We start from the raw sequence: 12,219 nt of genomic DNA on the forward strand, positions 1-12,219 counted from the left end.
ATCAGGGGTGGACCCTTGTCTCAAATCTGCCTTGTTTCCCCAGTGGCATTTCATATTCCCTTTGTTTTCCATTTGCATCTTTGTTGTGCAGCAGGATCAGTAATAATAGTTAATAATTAGCAGTTCAATAGCACTCTTCACCTTCAAAGCAATTTTAGGCATTGAATCACTGCAGCTCTGCTGGCCATATTACAATATTGACTTGTTACTTCACCAGTGTCACCGAGGCAGCAAGAGCTGCATTTTATGGAGGCCAAAATGGGGTCATTTTTTTTGGAGTACGAAATTGGCCAAAAAAAAAAAAAAAAATCTCCTAGGCTGACACTTTGCCAAATTTCAGCATAGAGCCAATTTTTAAAGCTGAGTAATAAACACCTGAAAAGTTCTGGTTTATAATGGCAGTGCTGAAAAGCCATTAAATGAATGGCTCTGCTACAACGCAGGGAAACCCTCTTAAACTGTCAAAAAACCTGTAAAAGCTGGACAGAGGCTTAGCGAACGTCAGCTTTGCCTTTGAGCCTGGAGCTGAGGGATGCAAACCGGTGGGGATGGGGAGAGCAGATCATTAGGGGTGTCCCTTCTCTGTGGTGATGAAATGATCCTTTCCCAGGGATGTGGTGGAGCAAGGTGAGCATCCCATCCCAGGTGAGCAGGTCTCCCCAGCCACTGGGGAGAGGGAGAGCAAGGAGGAGTGATGGGGATGGAGCTCCAGGGGAGCAGAGAGCAGAATTTGTGGCCAAATGAGTGGGGCCTTGAGCAAAGAAGGAATCAGGAGATGCAAAGGTGGTAGAGGAGGCTTCGGGGGAAATGGCGTGAGAAGGAGCAGCATGGCGAGAAGGCCTGGAGAAGCCCAGCTTGACTTGTTTTCTCCTGAGCTCGAAGGACATATTTCTGCACAGATTTTCAAGGAGGTGGGGGCGGCTCCGCTTCCTTGTGCTTGTGACCTGCATCTCGCTGGCACATGCTGGTGCAAACGCCACATCCCCAGTGAGCATCATAGGTGCAGATGGCTGAGAGTCAGGTACCAAAACCCACCTCCCTGAGGGACCACCAGCCCCTGATCAGCTCGGACCCTCTTCCCTTCCTGGCACGGGGTCTGCTGGCGGAAGGTGCCGCTGGGAAGCCGAGCTGTAAAAGCAGTGTAGTAAAATAGCAAATTGACCAGTAAAAGAAATCAGTAAATGAAGGGAACAGCTATTAATGTGCCAAGCCAAGATGTGTAATTATACCCTAGGACTTTTCCAAACTAATACATGTTAAAGGTGTAAACCTATTAAAGGAGAGATTTTTCTGTACAGCGAACTTATGTAGATAGAAGGATTTACACTGTATTTTATTCTTGTATTATAAGGTATAAGGAACATTTGAGCAAATGCAGTCATTCCTATTATTACAATATCATACATTTTTCATACCATTTTACGCTGTTCTTCAAAAACTTTGGCACTAATTCTCTTTATATTGTTAGGAATTTTCTTTTAAAAACAGAATTCTTTTTCTCAAATAGTTAATTAGATTTTGAACTTCAAATACGGTACTTATTTTTTTTCCTTCCAAGAATAGGGGTGTTAGATCCATTGTGCTGGCCAGATTACAGTTTGGATAGTTAAATTCTCTCTGCTTAATCACCCTGCAATTTCATTGGAGTGAAGGATTTGGTGCCTCAGGTGTCCTGAATTCCTCCAGAGCTCTGTATGGCGAAGTTGCTGCCACCATCCATCCCAAAAGTGGCTGCATTTGATAGCAGAGAATTGTCATCTGCTTCCTGAGCGTAAATAGCAGTTTCACTCACAGACGTGGATTTTTGTAGCATTCCTCTGATGTTACACTTTGCAGTGAGTTTGTGCTTTTCCAGCCCAAGCAGCCCTGCCCCAAGTCTTCAGGCACATCTGAGAGATTTCTCTTGTGATGGGAAAACAAATTTGTAGTAAGGGGCCCCAGACAAATCCCTTTGTTTGTTCACCCTTTGCCATGACAGGTGCAGTAAAGAAGTGGGTCCTGGCTGCCGTGCCGCATCCCCTCGCTGCTTTTCGGTGTCATCCTTTTTCTTGTTGCTCAGGTGGGAGAAAAGAATTGGGACAAGCAGCAGTGGGATTTGGATAGGAAACATCCATGGGTCATAATGCTGGATTGCAGACAGGAGCCCCCTTTGCCTGGGGAAGGGGGGTGAGATGGGAGGCCCCTGTCCTTGAGCTCAGTTTGGGCCCGGTTTATTTGGGAAGAAGCGATGGATCGCGGCATTGCGCTGTGAAGGGCCGGAGTGGAAGTACAAAGGGAAGCCCCAAAGCACACAGTCAGCCCTGCTTAGTGCCACACAAAGGGCTCTGAGCCGGTCGGATGACCCCAAGGGATCTGAGAGCGAAGTCCCATTAGTTGTGTTTGCTTAGCCTGTACGGCTGGCTGTTTCTTGTCCATGTGAAACCAGACGTGCACCATCAACATGACTGACATGGCTGAAGGCCAGGGGGTGGCTGTGCCAAAGCTGGGTCCCCTCCTGCCCTGCAGCTTGCCACCAGCTTCTCCTCCCCTCCTATGCCCCATCCTGCCAGGCTGAGTGAGGGGATGTGCCTGACCCAGAGACAGCAAGGAGGAGGAGATGCGCCCTATGTGGAGGACTCCGTCACTATGCCCTGCTTTCAAAAGAGCTTTTTATCCATATACAAGAGAACCCGGGATGGTAATCTTTAGTAGCTCCTCGTGGAAGTTCAGCCCTGCCTTGCAGCATACTTGGAGAGTCTGGTATGGCAACCAGACTCAGCTCAGAGGCAGAGGGCTGCTCTGTGTCCTCCTGCCTGCAGGAAGTCTTCTTGGCTTTAGCACTGTTTGCCAGATTTGCAAAACACTCTGTTCTGCTGCTTTTTGGCATTTTGGAGGTGCATTTGATTCCTGGAGCTGTGATGCTGCCCATTTGCTCTAGCAGGAGCAGAGAGATCCTGGTGCATCCTTCCCCATGTAGCATCAGCAGTGCTGCAGCTTTTCTGTCTGCTCCTGTCTAACCATGAGGGCTGTTGCCTAAACACCTCTTTAGGAAATAATTTGAGTTATTTTGTTGCATGTACAAAGCTAACTGTTTTCCTCTTTAAAGAAAAGATGAGCAAAAGCTCTTCCCATGGGTGCTTTCTTTAAAAAATTAAAAGTAGCTTTTGGATGTTGGAGGAAAACTTGGAACTATGAGCCAGCTAAATATACTGTATCATGAAACCTTGGGGACCATTGAAATGAGAACAGTGGCCCATTACTGCTAAGAAGGTGTTTTATTGAAAATACTCCGACATGCGTTCCCAACAGAGTGAGTAAAAACCGGCAAGATGCCCAGCGGTGATACAGGTTTTTCTCACAGATGAACCAGAATATATAGCTCGGCACTCCTGGGCTGTGTGCAAGTAAGCTGTGTAACGCACTGATAGGCGTTCCTAGGTAAAAGGGCCCATGTTTAATCTGGTTTATTTTAAGTCTGTGGCTATATATGTGTGTACATAGGGGTGTGTGTACGTAAGTTGTGGAAGTAGGCATGGTTTTTTTCAGAAGGGGATTCTTTGTGGTGAGGTGGAGCGTGAAGTCTCCTGATGCCAGAAGCCGATTGCCAGGAGAGGGCAGCGCATCTAACTCGCTGTTTCCCACCAGCGGCACCCGCACCAGCCCCGGGCTGGGGTGATCCGCCTCAAAAAGCAAAGCCGGGGGCACTGGGGCTGCTCCTGCTCGCAGCGCCCCCCTGCCTGCACAGGGGCCGTGAGCAGGAGAGCGTCTGTCTGGGCTGGCCAGGAGTCCACCGGTTAATACTTAACGGGCAAAATGTGTTTGATGGAGATTTGTTTCGTTGATGCTTCATTCTGTGTAGTGTGTTTGTTGTTTTGTTGTTTTTTCTTACCATGGCAACTTTAACATCATGACAAAACATTTACTCCTCTTGGAGCCATTGCTGTTGTCATGCCCAGTAGGTTATTGTGGTAGGCAGGGGTTGTTCTTTTCAAGTGAAGGTGTTGCCATCTCCTACCAGATACCACCTCCAGTCTTCCTTGTCCTAGGGTTTTCTCTGCGTGAAAACCATGTTTCAACCCATGGCAAAAAAATGAGGTTTTTAATGGTAACTGCAGCATTTCCTCTACTGTACGTGACATAAATGCTATCTCACATAATTAAGGAAAGTAACTGAGAACAGTTAGTGGTGATTACCTTTCAATATATTGTGTACATTGGGGCAGAAAAATAAATTATGAATAATGCCCAGGCATACTCGGAACAATTTGCACACTGTGCTGTGAGTGATGCAGACCTGCTGGTAGGAGAGTGCGCTAATAAATTTTACTTTGTGGCGGAAACAAGAGATTACAGTTTATTAGGAAAAGAGATAGCAATTTATTAAGATCAATCAAATATGAATGCAGAGCAAAAATATTGCTGTTTATGTTTATTTATCTGGAAGCATGTGGGGTGCAATTATATAAAATTTGTTGTTTACCTGCGATGTTTGATACATTATTAATATTTTTATGTTTAGAGGGAACCATAATTTTACTGAAATGTCTTCCATAACTCCTGCACAATCATATTCATAACTCACCTGAATGTTGACACATCCTGCTGTGTATATATAAATTAACTAGTAACACTGGCATTATAAAATGATGCATTAAATGAAGATGTGAATGGTAATTTAAAGCATGCCATGAAGTGAAATTTAAACCATTGTACAACACTGAGGGGATTTAAAGAGCCTTCTTCGTGCAGAATTTGCAGGGGCAATAAGGAAAATGACAGTTTCACATCAAAAAAAAAGAGCAACAGGGACACAAGCATTACTGAAATGTTAATTGCTTTGCTGTCCTGTTTTGCTAGAGACACCGTCAGCCTAAAAATGACTTTTCTGTCTGAGGATATTTTACAATGAAGGCATTAGCTTGAGATTATTAAAAATGACCAAAAAAATGTTTACTTTGTCCTTTTTCTCAGCACTTTGTGGGTAATAAGTTTCACTGTTTCCTGTTTAGTCAGTTGTTTTCCCTGTTTGTTTTCATAGGTCTTTCAAACAGCAACAAGGGCAAACGAAGCATTCTCAAAACAGGAAAATGTGATTTAACCCCACAAAAATGGGCCTGGGGATCCAGGAGCAGGAAAAGTATCTGAGATTTTCCCTCAGAACTGCAAAGAGTAGCTTGATTTTAAACAGGCCTGTGTGCCGAGCAGCGTAATTCGGCATTCGCCTTTGCCAGGTTTGGCGTTGGCTCCGGCAGGCGGGCTCCTCGGCGAGCAGCGGCGCTGCCCACGGGCAACAGCACCAAAATTCACCTGAATTGCTCCAGATTTGTGCTCAGAGATGGGAGAGGAGGAGTTGGCCCACCATCTGCTGCCAGAGAGCAAAGTGGGACGTATTTGGCCCTGCCTGCCCAGGGGAGCATCCCAAAGACAAGAACAGATGAATTGCTGTCTTAGGTAGAAATTGCCTCGTATTGGGACTAGACATAACATTCTTTAATTTGGGGCAGGTTAACTCTGGCTAGAGGAGGTTGCACTGTGTGGGTGTCTTGCCTTTTCTTTCTCCTTGCTCCGCAGGCAGCTGGTGCTTTTTGATGGGCGAGTCCACGGTTTCTGCATGGTTAGGTACCTGCAGAAGTCTGCGAATGACGTGTCCATGTAAAACAATGGCATAACAAAACCGTTTATTCCACTGTATTCATCTTCATTGTAATTCATAGGCTATTCCTCTGGCTTGGACCTTAGAGCCTCGTGTCCATGCTGTATACCAGTGATTATTTTATCAACTAGGTGTTGATACCGCCACTTAATATGAGCCAGATCTCATGAGCACTCGGTGCCAGATAGCCACCTAGTCTGCCACGCTCATTTGCAGTTATTTTTAATTTGTTACTTTATGTGTTCTGTTTTGAACATCCCTGTCTGATTGTCTCTGTCTGTGATGACTCTCTGTAATTTAATGGAATTAAAGTGGGAGTTTATAGTTCTTCTCAGTCTTTTAAAATATTTTGCTGGCTTAGGAATGCATTATATTTCATGGTGACCTTACTTAACAAGTGCTACCATCTCTGTTACTAAGGGAATAGACTGAAGGTTTTAGCCTACAGCAGATGTTGGCTGAGCTTTGCAGGTATGAAGCTTTTATATGAAAGGGTATAAAATGCTTTAAAAATACGGCTTGCAGGTTCTGTGGCCAGCGCTCGGTGCTTAGACAGCACCTTTCATTTTCAAAGTGTTTTGCAAATATTGGTCTACATAAGAGCCTGAGATGAGTAGTGTTATCCCCGTTTTGCAGATGAGGAGGCAGAGACGTCGGGGCCGTTGACTGCCTCTGAAGTGGTGGGTGTGCAGGCAACTCTACAGCCAGGCCAGAAATTTTGCAAACTGAGCCCTCAGAGAGAGAGGCATCCTCAGTGTGATAGATGTTTTTCAAAACAAAACAGAACAAAAAGCAACAAAAATGTCTAGATGACTTTTCCCTAAGGCTGGGAAGAATTGTCAGTGCCAGAGCCAGCACTGTGCTTTTGCTTTGCATGTTACTCACAGACCTGTGCTTTTTCGTTACCCATGGAAAGAAGATAAATGCCTTGTACGAAGTTGTAGGCTTCACAGAGTCCCCTTTTTTATAAATATAGTAAGTCAGAGCTTGGTGCAAAGATATGTGAGCAGCCAGCAGTCAGGGCAGAAGGAGGGCACTGGGCTTTTGTTGAGCTGCGTGCACCTGGATATGGCAGCGTTGGAAAATACAGGATGTTTCAAAATTACAGACATGGTTTGAAATCACTGTCTCTGCGATTGGGTCCATCTTTGTGAAACACCCCGTAAGAATTGAAGATGTGACTTAATAGGATTGAGGGTCGTGTGCGCGTGTGTGAGAAGTTTGTGCTGCGGAAGCGAGTTAGATCAGATGATTTCCGAGCTGGGGTCTGTGGAGCATCCCATGACTGGTGTGCACAGACTGCCCGGGCATGCAGCCCCCTCCGTGTTTCAGCTGTGAAGTTGCTAAGGGTGTGTTTTAGATGCACAGAGCTGTTTTCTACCGATGCTCTTGTGCCACGAGTGCAGCTGGGGATACTGCGACTGTGATGCCTTTTGCAGATGCAGCAGGTCTGTAAGAGAAACTGTTGAAAAGTTTGTCTGTGTATTCTGTAATATATTCCCCAAAGCGATTTTATTTCCTCGAGATTACTTTGAAGTCCAGGACAGGAAGGATTCTCTTAAGCGCAGGTGATAATTATTACTAGATCATTGCATGCATTACCGGTTTATGTTGTTACTGAGAGTCCAGCGTGTTGGAGTGTGGGTGTGTTATTTATTGCTTGAACTGCATACATATAATACTTACACATACCGGCTGTTTCCCTCCCTTTATGTGCTGACCTGCTCGGTGTCTGTGTGCCCCTTTAAGAGGCAGGCGCTTTCTGATTCATGTAGGCTGTTTCTGGCAGATTTAGGGTCTTGCAAAAGATGCCCTTAGTCCCTTATTAAATATTCATAAGAAGGTGGGGTCACATTTTTGTGACCTGAAAAAAATCCCATTAATAAATTTGTTATCTGACATGCAAACACTTCAGGGTGGAAAGCAATCCGTATCACATCCCATTTAACATCACATCACAAGTTGTCAGTAAATTGGGTCCTTTGTCTTTGCTTCTTGTGAGGTTCTTCAGCAGCAGAACTAATGGGGCTATTGTCTGACAGCCCTCGACTCCTGCAAATAAAGTACAGTTCTGCCTGGAAGCCGTGTCAGGGCGGCTTCTGTCTTTTCAGTAACTTGCACGTGAAGTAACTATCTGCGTCAATTTTGTTTTCAGAAACTATGTGAAAATATTTTAAAAAATTAAATAGAAATGGCAGGAGAGATTTTTACCAGGTATTACTGTCTGAGATGAAGTAGATAGTAGCTTTTTGAGCAAGAGAAATTAGGTTACTGGAGCCATGGCAGTGCCTGGGTGAGAGGCAGCGCGGTGACAGGGTCGTGTCTGTGTGTTGCAGTCTGGGGGCCACGAAAAGTTATTACTTTGAGTTCCCCCGCAGGAGAGTTGGCAGAAGCTGGTTCTGAGTGATGTGAAACCGCTGATGGTACCGAGGTGCCGCAGAGTCAAACGCCAGGGTTCGCTCCCACCAAACTCGAGGGCTCGGCCACCTTCAGAACAGGTGGTGCTGGCTGGTGCCGGCAGAGGAGCCCCTGGCTGGGGATGGGTCCGAGCATCCCCTTGGTGTCTCTGAACATCCCTCGGTGTATCTGGGCATCCTCCCCCTGTATCTGAGCATCCCCCCTGTCTCTGACCGGGCCCCCTCTCTTTGCTGGAGGGAGATCAGCGCACGGGGTCCCGTTCGCAGGCCGGGTGCATTAGTCTGCTTGGTGCAAACTCCTGTTAGAAGCTTCTTGTGGTTGTGTGGGGGTTTTAAAAATTGTTATTTTCCGATATTAAACTGTGGGGAAAGGCGAGAGTAGAGTAAAAGCTACTTCGCACTGGAGAAGAGAAAGTTGCAGTGGAAGGAGGGACCGATTCTCCTTCCCCGCGCCGTGCCGGCAGCTCGGTGCCGGCTGACACTTCCCCCCGCCCCGGGCTGGCACCCACCCCCGCAAAACAGATTGATTTCGGGGAGAGGGGCGGCTGTTAACCACCCGGGCGGTGGGGACGGTCAGAGGGCGCGGCGGCGGCAGCAGGAGGAGGAGGAGGAGGAGGAGGAGGAAGGGGGGGCCGGGCCCGCGGGGCGCCCCGTTCCGGGGCGGGGTGTGCGCGGCGGCGCAGGGCGGGGCCGCGCGGGTGGCGGCGCGCGGCGGCGGCAGCCCGCGAGCAGCGCGCGCCCCGGCCACTCCGCCCGGGGAGGCTCCGCTCCGCGCCGCTCCGCTCCGCTCCGCGCCGCCCGCACGCTCCATGGCCCTGCGCGCCGCGCGCCGCTCGCCGCCGCCCAGGTGGGTGCCCTGCGAACGGTGGGGGGGACGGGCCCGGTCCGCAGCTGGCGGAAAGAGGCCGAGGCAGCCGGAGGATGCTCCAGCCTCGGCTGCTCCTGTCGGGGCGGGAGTTTGCTGGGCCGGTTCCGCGGGGTCCGCGCCCGCCGGTGAGAGGAGGGAGGTGCGGTGTGCGCGCTTTGCAACTCGCCGGAGGGTTTTGGAAGCGATGAGTTTTGTGTTTTTGCCCGTCTTTTGTTCTGACAGTTTGGGTGCGCGGAGCCGGCCGGGCAGTTTTTACTTCCGTGCTGTAGTTTTGAAGAGCAGAGAGGAAGGAGGGAAGGTGCCCAGGGCCGGGTGCAGTACTTTGTCAGGTTTGAATGTCAGGAAGCGGGATTGCTGAGTGGGTTCACCAGTCAGTTTACCGGCGGAAAATTAAGTGAGTGAGCTTTGTTTTTGACATTGACTGGTGTTATGAACCCCAGCGAAAGAAACGTAACGGGACCTAAACGCAGCCGAGTTGTGTCAACCCTGCGAGCCTGGGTTTCAGTGCAAACGAGACGGTTTTTCTGGGGTGGTGGTGGGGCGGAGGGAACCCTTAGGAAGTGGGTGGTAAGTTTAGAGCAAAGTGCACATACACTCTTCCTCTTTGGAATTAACTCCTTCAAAGCCAGCTCGCTTCACAAAACACTGAGGGTTTCGACTTGTCCTTGTGCTGCTGGTCGGGAAAAGCCACTCGATAAGGCGACGCAGTCATTGCGGTGCGTGTGCCGGCGTTCCAAGTGCTACCATCTTATATTTTTAAATAAAAACAAGTTTGGTGGCAGGAAATGTGAATCATTCGGGGTGACTAAGATCTGTTTATGAAAACGAGATGGTTGGATTTATTCTAGCAAGGAGTGTTGAATTGCAAACTACAATAAATCGCTGAAGTTTATTTCTAATAAAAAGTGACTTACGCAGGCTAGTTTGCCTTTTATAAATAAACGGAAATGTTAAAGTCTTTTTCATTTAGATCAGGGCTAATTTTCATGCCTGATGCTCCCGGGCCCGATCCTGGAATGACTTGTGCATGAGGAATAGCTATAATAGGAGAGGAGCCTCTCTCCCTCTGTCCCCCGAAGCAATAAGCGCGCTGCCTGCTAAATTAGTATTTGCTGGATTGGGCCCCTCATAAGTACGTTTACTGTGCAGAGCTTTCAGACATCTTTACATCAAGTTAAAAAGCAATGCTATTTGCTTCTCTACCTTAAAAGTCACAGCTAAAAGACACGCTTATGCGTGAATGTGTCATTAGAGCGTGCTTGTGCCTGGTTAAGAAACGGCTTTTGTTGATTGTGTATTTATTGCAGTAGCAGCCTAGGAAGTCTCTAAAAGCGGGCACTCTCCTCACAGCCAGCGGAAAATCTGCTGTCAGAGGCTTCCAGTGATCTCCTGTGACTACTTCCAAAAAATTTCATTGATAAGGCTGCAGAGATGAAACCCAAATCCTTCCTAAACAGAGTAACTGCCTTGGCCTAGACTGCAATAGAGCTGAACTGCAAACTGATTGGTCTGACACTTTATAATCAAAGTTGATTTATTGTTCATTAGTAGTGCATTAGCCCTTTCAGGCAAGACAGTTATTTGTGTAGTGGCCTGTCAAACAAAAGACCGCTAGCACCTGTCACTTCTAAACCATGAGATAAGCGAGCAGATATTAAGATAATGCAGATAGAAATGCACTGGAATGAGGTAAAGTTCTAGCAATTTCTCTGCAAGAAGTATTGTTTTATTTAACGTGCTCGTGTTTGGCATGTAGAGGAACTGGACTGTAGAGCAAAGGGGTTCCCCTGCACCAGGACCATCAGGAGGAGAAAGTGTAGCCATGAACTGGACATGTGTGGTTTCAGAGCACATTGGAGGTGAGGAGACAGCTGGGGCAGATAATGGATGGGGAAACGCCAGTCGCCCATGGAAGATGCGAATGCTATTTTGGTAGCCTTTATTTAATTTTGTTTGATTTTAGTTTTAGTGTGAGAAAAAGATTGAGGCACTTTTCATGTTTTGTCCCTGACTCCTTCCTCCTCTTCCCAGTGGACAGATGTCATGAAATGATGCTCTTACTGGCAGGGGTTAATTATACGAAAACTTGATGACATCACGGCAGAGCTGTGAGAATGTCAAAATACATCTGCTGCCATATTCAGACATATTGCTCTCCCTCCTCTCCCCCTATATCAGCTCCCCTCCCCTCTCAAAAGGGAATGATCTCATGACATAAAACAGAAAACAACACAAGTGTCAAAAGAAAACAAAATTAGTGAACTTTTGTCTGCCACCATAGAAACGAGGATTAACTTATGTTATTCCAGAGCATGGAATGGAGACTATCTGCATGAGGATATATAGTGTATTGTCTTCTGTGAATTTTCATTTGACAGGGATTTTGGAGGCTGTGATCTTAATTAAATCTCAACTGACTCAAATAATGCATCTAAAGGCATGCAGTGTTGCGTAACCTTGCTGAGTTGGTAAACCATAAATCATCAGAAAGCTTATGATAGGAAGGGCTGCTTTGAAAATTTTTTTGTTTGCTACAGTTGTTTTTTTCTTTTGGTCTTGTTTAACATACACTGTACTGTGCCCTCCCTTTTTCAAGCAGCATAGTTTTTGCTTTAAAAAAAAAAGAACAAGCTCTCAGGCGTGCTCTGACCAGTCACTCAGCTGAACTAAAGAGAAGTCATAAATATAATGGGATTGACAGGGAAGAAATGAAATCCCAGCGCTGGCTTTCTGGGGATCTCGCTGCTCGTAGGAAGCTGTGGGTGCCTCATGTTGTTCTCCAGCTGGGTTGAGCCCTCTGCACATTTTAGAAGTGTAACTCTGAGCCCCATGCTGAAATTTATGCGGGGGGTAAACAGTTATCAGGCAGCACTGTGGATAACGCATCGCCCCCGGGTTGCGCTGGGTCACAGATGGATTACTGCGCTAATGGACGGTGGGCTTGGACGTCTGTGTGAATTCAGTTGACTTCGGTTGTGTGCAAGGAAGAAAAGGGTTGCAAAAGTTGTGTGGAGAAGGGTAAAGGGGATTTTTAGGCATTGAAAGTGGTGTAGGGCAGTCAGAGCAATTTCTCACGCAACATTTTAACCTGGCAATGCTCAAGAATTGTGTTGTTTTTAAGATACTGAAGCTAAACAAATTGCTACTTCAGTGTAAAGTGCTTTGCTTTCTGAATTTGTGATTGCATGCCCTGGGCAACTGAAGGAAATGTAAGGGGAGAAGGATTTTTGCGTTCAAAAGTTTAAGGAGTTGCAAAGCTCTGGTGCTTTCTTACCCTGTATTTCTCCGTCATTTTAGAGCTG

The 12,219-nt window shown here is 47.0% G+C and overlaps 1 protein-coding gene across 14 annotated transcripts in view; it reads left to right on the plus strand.

The window, feature by feature from the left end:
* Nucleotides 1-12,219, plus strand: part of FOXP1 (forkhead box P1) — a 383,077-nt gene that overhangs the window by 288,125 nt on the left and 82,733 nt on the right. Inside the window, exon 1 of one of the 14 annotated variants that reach the window (XM_071813233.1) lies at nucleotides 8,757-8,896. The exons of the other annotated variants lie outside the window; for them this stretch is intronic. The gene's annotated coding sequence lies outside the window, so the exon portion shown is untranslated. Of the gene's footprint in view, nucleotides 1-8,756; nucleotides 8,897-12,219 lie in introns of those variants that run through there. 14 annotated transcript variants of the gene reach the window in all.

This window comes from Patagioenas fasciata, chromosome 10, assembly GCF_037038585.1.
Source record: "Patagioenas fasciata isolate bPatFas1 chromosome 10, bPatFas1.hap1, whole genome shotgun sequence".
In the NCBI taxonomy this organism is placed as follows: Eukaryota; Metazoa; Chordata; class Aves; order Columbiformes; family Columbidae; genus Patagioenas; species Patagioenas fasciata.